The following is a 16,480-nucleotide window of genomic DNA, read 5'->3' as shown; positions in this document are numbered from 1 at the left end:
TTTTGCTCGATCACATTCGGTGACGTCACAATTTGCTATATCTGTTGCTTGACAGCTACCTCTTCCACAAAATTTCAAAGCCTTATAACTTATGTATTGGTGGGTTTGGAAGACTACATTTTTAATAAATGTATTAAAAACTTGTTAACTACCTAATTTTCTCTTTACGGTTTCCTGTGAGACATTACTACTCTACCGACCTGGCTGTTCATATTGTAGGTAACTGAAAGAAACACCGACTGTAGGTATGAGTCATTAATGGATATAACACCAACACTGTAGACGTAATTTTGGTGGTCTGATCGATTCTTTTAACATCCACTGATAACAGTGCAGATAACCTTTGAAGACATTTTGTATGTCCAACTCCTCTATTTTTTATTGAATTAATATTATTTGGTATCAGTGTTGTCAAAGATTTTTTTAATGATTTTTTTTTGTGGGTTAATGTTGTGGTCAGAGACCCCCTCAGCTTTAATGTGGGGAGAGTGAAAGACTTGACGTCGATTCTCGGTTATTGAAGTTGCACACTGAGGAGGCGTATTACCTGATAACTTTTTAAAACACTTACCCCCTTATTCATAGACGTTATTTATCTAAGGACGGAGCATTGCTGTGATAACAAGTCTGTTTCACAGCTGTGTTTGTCTGACAGCTTGCTGTTGTTCAGCTTCGTTTATCTGACAACCAACTAGATTCTAGTTGTATCTCAATATTAGCCAATCACAACGGTCCTATGTTTATAATGTTTTTAAATGTTTCGAAGGCCGCCATGCCGTCAGCATTGAGATAAATAACGACTTTGAATAAGGGGGTTAGACTTTTTAAAATGTTATATTTAACTTTACAACGTTTTAGCTGATACCGCTCTTAACATCGGAAGAAGAAGACTGAGTTGCATATGTTTATACTGCTCTAATAAACTCACAGCTACAACAACTTCAACAACAGCTTCATAGTAGTCGCTCGGTAGCAAGTTGTCTTCTAAGACCTTACTTACAGCCCCCCCCCCCCAAAATCTTTCAAAGTCCAATATGGCCGAGAGAGCAGATAATCACAAGGTTACAAACGTTATCTAACTACGTATTCCAAATATCGTATTACCTCAAAGCTGCCTAGAGAATAATAATGTAATCTGAATCCTGCAGTGCGAAGAATATTGTGTCAAGAAATATACAGGATTTAAGACTATTCTAGGTTTGAGGTTTGAACACTAGGTTTTGCTCGCGACTGCGCTCCCAAGAAGGATGTTTCACGGATTAAAACAGGTAATTTTTTCAGGATTAAATTAGTCTCCATAATAGTAGAGGACATGGTCTATCTATATGCCAAATTTCATATAAATCCGGTGACAGTTTTTGCCTTCGTAACATCTTAATATACTTCCGTATTTATAAATATAATATTAGTAAGATAAGACTGCCTTGGTGGCGTAGTTAGTACGCGTATTTATAAGTATAGCATTAGGAAGATAAGAAATAAGATTAGTAGTTATACTGGCGCATTCGCGGACTAACAGATTATTAATAATATCATTTTCCAAATCAACATTGACTGCTTGTGTGGCGTAGTTGTATTACGGTACAACTGCAGTGCTAAGGTCTCGGTTTCGATCCCGATCAGGCAAAGAGATATTAGGATTTTTTTCTCAGTGTCGGACAGAGGTTTGGAATTTGTGTTCAATATAGCGGTAGGCTCGCCCTTATCGAAACAAACCACTCAAACGAAATACGTTCAGTGAGAAGTGAGTGCAACACTCGCGCCTCTGCTCACTCCTTCGGGGATTAAAGGTGTGTGTGTATGCGTGTGTGTAACTTCATTGAGACTTTACTGTTTTCTGTTCCATTTTATGTTTGGATTGATTAGTGTGATCGGTCCCTTGTGTCAAGTGGACATATGACATTTGATTACTCCTATAAATATTATATTAGACAAGTATTTTTTCAATACAAAACATGATTTTACTTAATATACAAAGTAATAAATGACCTAAGTTTGAATTGTTCCTTACTTTACCCGTCTCGGGGGTCGACCCGCCGGTTTCTCTTCCCAGTCCGTCCCATCGTATACTTAATTGGACTGATCCGGGAGCCAGATGTCGGAGCTTTGTCAATAAACGCGCTTGTGAATAAGAGCCTACGTACAATGTAATAGCCATGCATTGTTTTCAAACTTTCGATTCATTCATAGCTGTTTGAATTGTGTTTTGTTTGTAACAGCTGTTTTTAATTATATTATGTTGTGCTCGCGGCTTCTCTCGGCTTTTCTTAGGATAAAAGTCTGTAGATTTTTATAGACTGTTTTTTCGTAGTTGTATTGCGTACGATACGTATTGTGTCCATATTGTGTCGGGCAGTGATATGGTGATTTTTCTACTCAGTTTCAGCTCGAAGTCTGGAATTTGTGCCCGATATGGCGATAGCTTGTCCCGCGGCTTAAATTAGGTGCATTGGTTACACCTCTGCCTACCCCTTCGGGGATAAAAGGCGTGGGTGTGTGTGTGAAGTTTTCGGGGATAAAAGTCTATAATTCAATCTAGTAGTAAACGAAATGATTTCGTTTAATTTTTATTTGTATGGAATTTTAACAGCGCTGTGTGAGTTTATTTCAAATTAAAATACGACAGCGTGTATATTGCGTGCGTAAACTTCAAAAAGTAATCGTTTAACCATAGACAAGCATACGTATATATAAATGTATGGAAAACGGCAGCACGTGTGTCATTCTGACGTATGGTATCGTCTAAAAAATACAAATACGTTAACTTACTCAATACGAAGTACATATCCTTTATTATAACGCGTTAATTCCTAATAGGGGTACTGGTTATCGTACACGTATGTATGCCACGTTTCTCAAAAAAATGCATTTATGTTACCTAATAAAGTTATTTCCTGTTTGAAATAATTAAAAATTAAATATAGTGGTAAATTATATTTTTTGCGCTCGCCTGCTGGAAAGCGCAAGCTCCTTAACGAACAATATTTGTTGGAATTCATTAAATTTGCAATCTCGTCGACTTGTAGAGGTATTAATGGCGTTGCTTCACGCTGGTTTTATGCAAGACAATAGGATCAATATGGTCGAGATGACTCATATGTACAATAAACTGTCTGCAATATGACTGTACCACTCATTAACCATCATTGACACCTATTTTTTCTATTTTTCTCAATAGGCAATTTACAATATTCTATTTTCTATAGATCTATTAGGAATTTTATGGATATAAACTCAGATTAATAAATGCGCCTGACAAATATATTAAGGTAATTCTGCGATAGCGTTCGAGAGAACGTTGCTATTGGATTTCCGTAGGCACTGCGCACGTTATGTAAATCAAGAACTAGGGTAGTGAATTACCCGGTCTCTATCCAGCGTCGGCGTGAATCGGTAGGTTCGGAGACAAAGGGAACATCTCGAATAGCTCATCGAAACATACTGTATACATTGATGTGGGTAGGTATTGGATATATTTTGTTCCCGACTGTATAGCCAGTAATATGTTCCTCGGAATCGTATGTTGTTATTGAAAGTGGGATTTTGGGGCGAACACCTGTACATAATGTCATGTATGAAGGCCGGCATTATTCTAGCAATCGCCAACGGACGCAGATCGCACATGTTGCCAATACGAAAAACATGGCCACCGTGGCGCGGCGTATTGGTTGGTATGCCGTGTAGGGTGTATTTAAAAGTGTTAGGTAAACGGCTGGGTTCAGCGCTGAATCGTAATACCAGTGATCCCAATATAACTTACCCAGCCCTCCCTAAATGGAGGGGGAAGTAGCAAACAAACTCTCGCAAACACAAAAAAGGTTAGGGTCGAAACTGTTATATATCGATATTCTATTTCTCCTTTAATGTACATGATTTAAGAAAAAACAATAAACAGTTTGGCATTTTTTCATTTTCCTTGACTGATAGCCCTACGATTTAACAAGACACATGATCAGTGCATCGCAGTTCTGAGAACATCCCAGTTCATTGCTATTCACAATACAAGATCCTCTGACCAAGTTATTGTGACGGATTGCTTGAAGATCGAAACCGATTGCCGGGCGCTATTCTGAAACAAAGATTTCACAAGGAATATTTGTGATAAATAAATAATATGTAAGAAGAAAAACTATGTAAAGCCATAGTCATGTACAAGGAAATTCCATACACTTATGAACTTAGAATCGTATTTCAGATACTTTTTGTAACAGTTACTAAAATTTTGTAAAATTTGTACAATTTTAAGCTTACTCTACCAGTCTTTGCAAACAGTCAGTTACTAAAGACAGAGTAAGTTTAGTAATAAAGAAGCCTTTCCTTTTACAAGTCTCTAAAATATTATCAATTTTTACAGCCACCGGTCTGAAGCTAGCCCCATCTATTAAAAAATCAGATAAAAAATCCCAATATTTCCCATGGGAGAAAATTACCGGAATAAAAAGTCTATATATTAATCCACGACAAAGTCTATCTGTGTGCCAAATTTCATCCATATCCGTGCAGCTGTTTCTGCGCTTACTTCTAACAAACATCCAAACATTTGCACTAAATTAGTGCATTTGTAATACTAGTAATATTTTGTTCTGTAAAGTACACTATATTTTATTTCTTCGATTTCTTGTTTAGAAGCCTTGTGAAATGCTAGATTACTATATAGAATTGGTACTTAAAGACGAGGAAAGCGTTTTCCTTTTGTTATACTCCTTAGGTTATAATTGTCAACTCTATCAAGGTAGCAGTAGTAACTTAGCAGAATTAAACCAAATACATTATGTTGAATAGTCCCAATGACTGCACATAGGCAGAATGATTGGTATATAAATTAATATTAAGAGATCACTGACTGACTCTTTAGCGTAGTTGTATTACGGTATGCAGGGCTAAGGTTTTGGGTTCGATTCCGGGTCGGGAAAAATAATGTTAAGTTATTCCACTCAGTATCAGCTCAGAGCCTGAAATATGTGCCCTTTATAGCGATAGTCTCACCCAATCACGTCGGCGAAAAGTTGGCGCACCAGTTGCCCCTCTGCCTATCCCTTTGGAGATAAAAAGCGTGAGTATATTTAAGGATTACTTGTAGGCTATGCTTATAATAATCTTGTCATAAGAAAACAATCTTGTTGTCTTCTAAAATAGTGAAAACTGTTTTATAGAAAAAAATATTACGTGCATTTGCAGTTCTGATATCTATTTTTTGTGGAATACTAGAATTCGCTTGTGGCTCTGCAAGCGATAATATCCATTTCTAACACAAATAGCACCTTACAGCATTCTGAAATAAAGCTTTTATTTGTGTAAAGATTTTTAGAATCGATAAGTAATTTCAAAATATTATAAGTTTGTTTTTAATTGACAAATAAATGTCGGTAATTTTTTTTTCGAATTGGGAATGTTACACCGCTGTTCCTGATGGTAAGCGGAGTAGGAGCCAAATAGAGTGGCGACCGTCTAGAGATGTTTATACCTCGACAATCGACACAATTATGCCGGCCTGTTTGAATAACTATTGCTGACGATAATGGTGGCTCTCGCATCGTAATTTAGGGCACCGGAGCGTAAAAGTCTTAGTAACTCTATAGTTTCAAATTTATATCTTTGTACTACGGGATCCAAAATGTATTCTATTTTAGTATTGTATTTTTAAACCCTATCAATATTCAATTGTATGAACTGAGTCCACAAGGCCAGTTCACGCAGGCCGGCACTCCGGGACATGTCTAATTACGAGGTATTGCGGCGACGATTTCATTACCAATGTATGAAGCCAGAGCCAAGACGCGGCTTGCAAGCAGACGATCTGCACAATGCACCTTCCCTGGCATAAACCGACCACAACACGTAGACACGCGATATAACTCCACCACGCGCCAATTGAAAATGGAAGTGAGGTATGAAACAGGTCTTAATAAATTGGACGAGGGTGTGCAGAGCTCTTTCCTGTAACCGCTCGGCAAAAAGTCGAAACGTGCGGCACTGCAGACGAACTCGTTTCTCCATACATGGCGCACCTCAACGAGAGCCCAACGCACCGGCTCACATAATATTGTTAGTGGACGCCGATAGCTTTTTATGTCGAATGCATTATTCGATACTCATTTAAAATTCTAACATACCGCTTATAAAGAAAGCTCGCCATTTTCATGCGATCCCCCGCCGCTGATGGTCGTCCGTTTTAAAAAATCATATGTAGTTTTTGTTTTGTCGCTTATTACGCAAATTCGGTTTGGGAGCCGGTAGGGCGCCCACGCGTCGAAAATCGCGGGGGCGACACATTGAGGCTTCGGCGCGTGCTCAAACGCGCGCGCACCTCGACTGACACACACGCTCGTTCGAAAAAAAAACAGGAAAAAAAAGAAATTTACGTTCGAATTTTAAACTAGTGATAGTGATTGGCCGCGTTCGAAATTCGAAATTAGTGCCCGATGTCATGTAAAACGCTCGATTTACTTTTATGAATGGAGTGTAATAGGAAGTGACGTCATGCATAGTGTTGTGCCCGCGCCAGCGCCGCCCCGGCGCGCGCCTATTTGTTGACAATGAACGATCATTAGAGCGGAAAGGTGAGTGTAATGAACTAACGATTGACTCATTAGGGCTTGGAAAATGTTTTGGGTACGGACCATGGGCCATTAATCATTAGCTACTTTGTGTATTTCTTAATTAGCAGGATCTTTATTAACATCGGGATCCATTTGTTAACGTTTACCAGCCTTCGGAGTATTTAATTGTATTCGTACGGATTTATGACATTTTATTTTCTTGTTTCATTCAATTTTGTAATATGAATCTTGCAGACAATAACTCATTAATATCAAATTATGAAATCAGATTAGTGAAATACTGTTGAGGACTTCATTAATGTTAAATGTAACTCTTAAGTATAATTGTTTTTATTTCAAAGTAAATGAGTAAACACGATACATATAAACATCGTGAATTCTAAATTCAAACTAATTAAACGAGTCAAATAATAAAATGATTCGCTCATTTATTTAAATTTCTGAACAATTATTCAATGATTTATTTGACTGTACATTTGTATGGCTGTAGGGGATTTTACTGTTTACGCCATCTGTCAATGAGAATGGTTTTTGAAACGTTTTGTTTTCATTCACATGAGCACGTGGCGATTGGTTGAAAGTAGAGGCTATTCTGCTTCAATAACGAAGAGTGTTTTATCTATTTTAAAATGCCACAGATTATAACAGTTCACACAGTTATAGGTTATGCTGTAATGTGTTTTAATAACACGATAGTAAATTGAGATTATTCAAAACATAGTTGCACTCCGTAAATATTTTCACATCAATAGAATTACAATATTATTTTTTTTACAAATGTCATTAGACAACAAGCTATGGAAAATAATTATATATTAAATCATATATACATCATAGAGTTCCAAAGCAATTCTAAGTTTACTAAAAAAAAACGTTACCTATCTGAAAATAGAGTCTAGCAGAATTTGTAATTAAATATGTTATCACGCGGACGGATTGGCGAACAATAACTAGCCAAATTAATATTCATTTAACATCACTAAATAGCGATGTCTTGAATAATTATCTACATCGCTATTACATACAATTTTGTACGTCCCGTAATCGATTCAAATAGATTATCTCGATACTAATAAGATAAAATAAAGTAAAAACAATCCAAACATCTATCGGATTCGTTTCCCATAGTAAGTAACAACCGGTTTACCTGCACACAGCATTTGAATGGGCGCGTGGGTGAAAATAATAAAGCGAAACTTGTGACATTTCGAAATTGCGCGCTCAGCACTACTTCTTACACTAGCAAACAAAATTCATCGTTAATACAACAACATAAAGTCCAAAATACATTGACATATCACAGTCATTGTATGCATCGTGTAAAAGTCGAACGCGAAGTTTGCATTAAAGTTTAAATACAATGACTGTGCAGTGAGGATGCCTCGCTAATTTAACGCTAATAAGACGGTAATGGTCACGTATTATAGTGTTTGTGTAAACAATTTATGTATGGGTAGTAGTGACGTTCACATTTAAACCAGATGTAATCTAGTGATAATTGAATGGAGAAGGTTCTGCATTTGTATGTGTTGTATGAATCAAGAACGTGAGTATTCCAGTTTGAATAAATAACTGTAGTTAATTAACCAAGGGCGTATTGTAATACCTTTTTGTATACGACGCGGCAAAGTGCCTACTGCAGCTGATGGTAAGTAGAGTGGGGTCCAATAGAATGTCGATCGACGAGAGATGATTACCCCTCGACAGTCGACACAATTATGCTAATCGGAACCTGGTCCAATAGAATGTCGATCGACGAGAGATGATTGATTATCCGTCCGCAGTCGACAGTATTATGTCTATTGGACTGATATACACAGGGTGATCCTGGAACGCGAGACTACGTGGGCCACTATGGTGGACTTTAATACCTTGTGTACGGTGGTCACTATCCGGGCGGATATAAATATATCCTACCGCCAGCCTGTATTACCTGTTGTGTAATAAGCTATTAATTCTATGAGTTAATAATACCAATTTTGTATTATTTTCATCTTCAGCTGGCCACGGGCCTTTACTACTGAGAAGGTTTTGTGTACAAATATAGTATTACGGAGAATAGGCTGGTTATACTCTTTGAGGCAGCGATTTATTTTTATAGAACGCTGGCCGATTTAAGAACGAATTTAAATATTTAAAATTAGTTTTAGAGAATCTAGAATTATTGTTTTATTCAATATATCTTTGCAATTGTGTACGAACGTTTTATTTAATGTAGGGTATATAATAGTTGATGCGTAAGCGTGGCGTTGTCATAATTGATCCATGTTTACTGACACACACACCATGTGAATGTGTTGTATACGCCTTTAGATAACTGATCTATAAGAACGTTTACTTCATAGATGAGACACGGGCTCAGTCTACAGCGGAATCCTACGACCCCTTAACACTATGAAACTTGCGCCAAAATGGCGGATATTCTTTTGAAGCTTGATTAATAAACGTAATTTCATGAGTCACACGTGAAACATCTGTTAGCATATGGAGCGTAGGCAGTGCATGTTGTAATCGGAATAATTTTACCATTAATGACTAGCGTTTTTAGGGTTCCGTATCTAGGACCCGTATTCATTAACAATACTATGACGCACACTGCATCCGAACTTATAATTAATAAATCCATAGTTTTTTTTGGCTTTGTTTAGCTTAGTTTATATTCTACTAATATTATAAATGATTTGTGAGTATGGATGTATGTTTGTTCCTCTTTCACGAAAAAACTACTGAACGGATTTGGATGACACTTTACAGTAATATTGGTTATACCTCAGAATAACACATAGGCTACAATTTATAATAATTTTCTGTAATTTGGTCATAATATAACGATTCATATCAAGTAAGTCGGAAAAAATTTATTCCGGAATACTCCTTCACGTGGACGAACCCACGAGCAATAGATAGTAATACATATAATAATAAAAAAATAAATATAAAATAAATTTTGTATTTTAATTAAATATAATTTTTTTACACCATAAAAGGCAAAACATATAGCTCCTTTTTTCAAAACTGACCATCTTGTAAAATTTATTGTCACTCATCTTTTACAATATAAATATCTTTATCTTTAATAATAATAATAATCCGCAGTCCACCTCGTGACCATGAGGCTGCAATCTTCAAAACAGGTGATAATTATAATATAAAATACCGCGATAAAATCCGTAAAATAATTTTATTCAATGTCTAACATTCGCGTAAACATAAGAACTCATTATCCACGTGTCATGCTATGAGCATAACTAAGAGATTCCATTCAAAACCATCAACAAGTTGGCCAACAATCTCCACAATACAGAAGTTAGTCGGCAACTTAGATAGTTACGTCACACTAATCTATATATATAAAAATGAATCCCTATTTCCCTTGGTCACGCCATCACGCGTGAACGGCTGGACCGATGTCACTATTTTTTTTGTTGTGTTTGTTATTGGCAGGAGAAGGGTCTTATGAAAGAAAAAATTAAAAAATTGCGCGGAAAATTAGATAATTTAAGAAAACTTTACAAAAATTTTAATTTTATATAACAGTCAATTGTTTGAAATAACTGTCAGCGATTGACAGAATGCGCGCTGCAAATTCTTAGTTAAGACGGGACAACGTCTGTCGGGTCAACTAGTCTCTATAATCAGATGCCCGTACGTTAAACTGAAGAAGTTACTGTTGTTACATATATTATTGAATCAGAAATTTAAAGCTATTTGCAGTTGAATGGTTTTAATGATTACTTATGATTGACATCGGAATAGGTTTTTGGTTTTATCGCGGTATTTTGTATTTTTTGCCTGATGTTTTAATTGACGTTCTTTATTCATAATTCGTATGGAGAATTTTACAATATGCTAGCTTATTTTCAGACTAAGGTCAAACAAAATTTGCGTAAAAATTCTTCCTGCTAGAAAAATTCCTTCTCTCTCATAATTAATAGCGATCTATTTAAAGATCAGATTAAAAATTCATTTTTCTATGTGTTTTAATTAACGGGATAAAGAGTAGCATGGTCTCCCCGTGTGCCAGTTCTACATAAAAATATTGTCATTATAAAGTTGTTAGTGGGGTAGATATATCTTATTTAAAGATTTTCGCCCTTATTTATTAGATGTCAAAGTACATATTTAGATTCCAATTTAGCAACAATTTCATAGGCTTAGACAAATCTAAATTAACATACACGATGCAAATGAGTGCTAAAGTTTGTATAAGCGCCATTAGCATACGATAGCGTAGGAACATGGAACAATTATTAGGAATTACGATTTTACTATAGTATGTATTTATATTGGTTTACGTATTAAGGGACTATTTGCTATCAGGTGGTGCCACGTTCCAGTGTCTAAGGGTAAAATCTTCCGAAAGGGAGGCATAATATTATAAACTATGTCTTGTTGACTAACACTATTCACAAACAATACTATGAGGATGACAGTGCGCCCAAACGCATACTGCCAATTGGCAATTTCATAGTTTTCCGTGGCTTTAATAAGTTTCATTAACTGACAGCCAACTGGAGTAAAGTAGTATCTAAATATTGGCCAATCACAACGCTCCTATGCCTACGCACTGCAAAGGCTGTCATACCCTAAGCACTGAGAAACAAACTTATTATCACAGCACTGCGTACTTAGCTAAGTAACGTTCCTGAACACGAGCTTCAGATATTTAAATAGAGCAATAATTTATATCTGGTATACATTTTCAAATGTACATAATCTCGGCGAGGTAATGGGCACATAACGTACCTTGATTCAGCTTCTCTTGGGAAGTCCCTTTTTTCTCTTTTCGAATTCCATTCTCTTATGATACATCTGGCAGTGGCAAAAGGTCATAATCTGATTCTTACGGCTTCCCTTTATGTAGAATCTAATCATCATTAGAATGATTTCCAGAACGCATTCGTGCATGTGGAGGACTAAGGCCTAATTCCTCTCAAGAGGAGGCCAGTGCTCAGCAGTGGGACAGTATATAATACAGGTCTGATATTATTATTATTAATGTTTTTTTATGATTACGCGAATGTTAGATATTAAAATTAAACTATTTTACGGATTTTATCGCGGTTTTAATATTTTACTTTTCATGGTCACGGGGGGAACAGTAGTACCCCGCAAAATAGTTTAATTTAAATTATTATTATTATATTCATGCATATACTTATATGTTGCGCCAGGTTCGATTTCGGAAAATTTCACTTTTCACCACTGACACCGTACCTTATCATTATTTGACTCCAAGCTAATCCTAACTCTCTTTAAGTACCTCTCACTTTACAGAAGCTCTTCAATATTCCAAGGCTATATCCACAATAAAGCACTTATAAAAGCTGTACAAGGTAACAACATCCCAATATTTCACTGCGCACGGCACCTAATAGACTTTCATTAGACTATAACGGCTTATACCATATAATTAACGACGCGATTATCCGCAAAAGCTTTTAAGCTCGAACGCCGTTACGGAACTTCACATATGCACGGCGTTATGTTTTCTCTATCATGGAATTTGTTAATACCCGCTATTGCTAATTAGTATCGTGTAAGCTTCGTTGAGTTTGTTATGTAGTAATATTTAATACGATGAGCTGCATTAAGTACACTGTTCAATTTTATTCTTATCACTGTGATAGAGTCGGATTGATACGGAGAGGAAAATTTATTATTACTTTGACCTGACGCGGGAATCGAATCTAATATGTCGTAGATCGAATCCACGAGAATTCTATATTGTTTTTACTTATGATTCGGTAGTAAGATTGCAGAAAAATAAAGTACATAGTCCTTATTTCAGGACATTAAAAAAGAATTCATAATTAAGCTCAAGGGTTCTATTCGGTCTATAAGGGCGGATCCATCGTTTTGCAATTACGGATGTTCTATTCGAAGAATAGCTTTGATAGCTATATAGGTATGAGAGTTAATAAATCCCCTTTTTAACTATACGGCCATCAAATCTATCCTTCGATTAGAACGCCTGTAATTGTAATAAGACGGATATACCTCCGTAGACGGAATAGAGCCGCCTGACCTTGATTATAAAGTCTTTTTTAATAGCCTGAAAGAAGCACTATGTGCTCCACATGAACACTCTGTACTATATATATATATATATATACCTAGTCTTGCCATAAATATTGTAATAAAGAAAAAAGAAAATTGTTAACTGCAAATAACATTTATTACTTTTACAGTGTGTCAGTTTAATACATAAATATAAAACAATTAAAAATATAAAAAGCTTATTCGAAGTGGTCTCCATTGGCTGCAATACAGTCCTTTAAACGATGAGGCCAGTTATCAATAGAAGCACGCACTCTTTCCATGGGAAAATTCTTCACTGCCAATCGTATAGATTGTTTTAGGGACTCCAAATTATCATGGCGTTTAGAGCAAGCTGTACTCTCTAAAACTGACCACAAATCATAATCCAGCGGATTAAGATCGGGACTAGACGACGGCCAGTCTTCAGCTCTGATGAAGTCCGAAACGTTCGATTCCAACCAAGACTGCGTGGACCGAGCTTTATGACCCGGCGCCGAGTCTTGCTGGAAGGACCATACTTGGTTATTGAACATGGTGATGTTAAGGGGCTTAACTACCTTCTCAAGAATGGTATCTTGATACACTTGTGCCGATGTTTTGATACCTTTTTCACAAAAATATGGCTCAGTCACTCCTTCATAGCTAACACCCCACCAAACCATCACTGAAGTCGGATAATGTCCACGTTGCACTCTGTCGACTAATTGGGAAGCTTCCTTAGAGCTTTGAGCATAAATACGGTCATTTTGTTTGTTAAAATGTTGCTCAATTGTAAAAATTTTCTCATCCGTAAACAAAATTTTTCTGTGACCTCCCTTTGCGTACCGCTTCAGTAGTTGTTTCGATTTTACCACCCTATTCTTCTTTAAATTATCAGTTAAGAAATGGCCAGTGCGTCTCTTATAGGCTGCAAGTCCTAAGTCATCTTTTAAAATACGCGACATGGTTCTAGGTGCTATCTTCATTTCCCGAGATAAAATCTTTTGCTTTCGGACAGGATTTCTTCGAATTCTTTCCCTTACTGCTTTGACCACCTTTTTCGTACGAACACTACGTGGACGGCCAGATCTTTTTCTGTCACAAACAGAGGAGGTCTCATTGTACCTATTAATAGCCCGGTACACAAACATTTTACTAATACCAAGTGTATGGAGAGTTTTAAAAATTGCATTTGGCTCCATACCTACTTTGTGTAATGCTATCACAGCGATTCGGTTCTCTTTATCACCCCACACCATTTTAATATCGCAAAATATTTTACAATGTATTGGCGCCAAAATGAGAAAACACAATGAACAATCGTATAAAAATGACAGATTCGAAATTCAAATGTAATATTTTTTTATAATTAAGTGTAACAGTATTTATGGCCAGACTAAGTATATATATATATATATCCTACCACCAGCAATGTATCTTCCATCACATATTCGCATATTAATGTGATGCTGATCGTCCTTGCTGCTAAAGTAGATTCTCCAATAGTCCACAAAGCGAAGTTATAATTGTAAATACACCTTATTTAAATAAATTGTTAGTTAATTAAAGTATTAACATGGACGCTAATGAAGGAAACTAGGTACACGTAGGGAATCACTAATGAAAGCAATGCTTGCAATATCCATACTAATAATAAATAAGAAATCGTATAAATTATTTCCCCGATTTTGATGAAACCGGTATGGAGTGAGCTAAGCACCCCCAAAAGAGACATAAGATGTTTTTGTTTTAACCGAATTATATCCGAAGCTGTGGGCAAAACTAGTTTTCTTAATCAAAGTGTTCAAGCTGCGAAATAAAATTCATTGGTTTACTTGATGTGGTAGTTGAAGTGTTTGCTATATTAAATTTAGTGGTTTGCATACATTCCTAACTAAATTCTGCTTGCAGTTTTGCTCGTATGACTCTTTTTCCGGTACAAAAGTCGAGATATAACGTAGCCTATATGTAAATAAGGTCATGGAGCATGACTCATGGTCTATCATTATGCCAAATTCCGTCGAAATACGTTCAGCGGTTTCATTATTTACTTCCAACAAACGTTTTAACGACGCTTGTAAGTCAGTCATATCTAAGCGACAATCGATACACTTTGAAATAAAAAAAAAACAAAATTTAATTTCGGAAAATTTATAACAATTAAACTGATTACTTTATAAAAAATATGTTCAATAATATAAAAAAAAATTCTAAAGATAAAGAAAATATTAGATCAAAGGACGCAGAAAATTCTTACTATTATAAACATGTACATAACTCATTTTAAGTATATTTGTCGGTTATATATTTTTAATTACCACTCAAGCGTATTAAAAAAAAAAAATTCTTTTAATCACGAGATGAGCTTGCCGTACGCCTGGTGAAAAGTAATACGATCGACTATAAACCGTAGAAACACCATCCAACACCATGAATTACAAAGTAACGTTTGATATTCCACTGCGCTCGCCTACCAAAAACATGAGATGTTAAGTCTTATTATGTCCAGTTGTCACACTGGCTACAATGTATGTATTTATATTATATTTCATGCATTTATTCACGCGAAACAGTCGCCTACTTATAACTAATCACAACAAAAACTAAACAAATAGAAACGCGGCAACATGCGCCAACTAAACAATGGCCTAGCATAGGACACGCAACACCTTTGTGTTTAACCGTCCTATACTGGGAACAATAGTCGACCCCAGCTGACCGGCTGCTATAGTTATTATATTTTTGTATCAGGGGACCTCGGCTGATTGGATGCAACGCAGCGTGACCGAGATAAAATTAATCTAGACCGAGTCCCATTTTCATGTTTTAAGCGAGTGTTTAGCAACAAATTTGCGTTTATTACCACGTGCCATTTACTCACGCCTTTTCCCTGTTAGGTACAGGGGTAGGCAGAGAATTAGTAGCGAAGGGTCCATATGACTCGATTCCTGTCGGCTTGCCCTTCGTAATTTATATCAAATCTAATTTTTGAATTCTAATCTTTGAATGGTTTGAATGCATTTATGTATATTAGTAGTAATTATATGTTGTCTCGGGTTCCCTTTTCGGAAATTTTCACCCGTTGCCACTGGAGAATAGAGTACTTATATCATCACATTTCGGTATATTAGGTATGCAAGAGAGAGTCGAGATTATTGCTCTTTGCTGGGTACATACAGATTCAGCGCTAATACTGAGCAGCAAATATTTTCGTCTATGAGGATGCTATGGTAATATTTATTATCCAGCAAAGTTTTTTTGTTAACTGTAAAAGTAAAAGAAATAGCTAAAGCAAGTTATAAGAGTTGTCACAGGACAAGCTTCACTAATAATAACGTCATAAGAGTTGCCATAAATTACCATTATATTCAAGCAATAATAACAGTAATTATGACTGTCACTGCCAATGAAGAAACTGGCGGTTAAAAATGATGTAAGCGACTTCGCAACGAAAGCCCTTCCTTGCAACAAAAGTTTAAATTTCGAATTAAAAACACCCATCATAGTTTAAAGCATCAATCGTTCACAAATTCTAAAACAATTGCTACGAACACTATCCCACAGCTGGGCGTGGGATTAATAGAAAAAATACCGCTCTAATAGTTGGCACAAGGGATTGTTCCGACTGGCGAGAGGGAAACGCTTTGTTCTGAACAGACGTTTTATCGGGCCGAGTCTTTTTACTCTTGTTTATTCTTTCGGTATTCATTTAACGGAAAAACGTATTTACGGAGTTGTGTTAAAACTTAGAAATACGGGTAAGGAGTAACATAATTAATTTGTAATATTTAGTTATTATCGTGTTATTTTTAGAGTTCCATACCTCAAAAGGAAAATCACTTTGTTGTCCGTCCGTCCGTCTGTAAAGATCCTTTTTTTTTATATTTTTTGACTCTTAT

The 16,480-nt window shown here is 36.1% G+C and overlaps 1 protein-coding gene across 1 annotated transcript in view; it reads left to right on the top strand.

Annotated features, from left to right (window-relative positions):
• The first annotated feature begins 6,060 nt into the window (after positions 1 to 6,060).
• Positions 6,061 to 16,480, top strand: part of LOC115449367 — a 124,484-nt gene continuing 114,064 nt past the window's right edge. The window contains exon 1 of the mRNA XM_030177168.2: positions 6,061 to 6,560. The gene's annotated coding sequence lies outside the window, so the exon portion shown is untranslated. The remainder of the gene's footprint in view (positions 6,561 to 16,480) is intronic.

Source organism: Manduca sexta, chromosome 5 (assembly GCF_014839805.1).
Source record: "Manduca sexta isolate Smith_Timp_Sample1 chromosome 5, JHU_Msex_v1.0, whole genome shotgun sequence".
Classification (NCBI taxonomy): Eukaryota; Metazoa; Arthropoda; class Insecta; order Lepidoptera; family Sphingidae; genus Manduca; species Manduca sexta.
The sequence above is the reverse complement of the archived record's forward strand: the minus strand, read 5'-3'. Positions and strand labels throughout refer to the sequence as shown.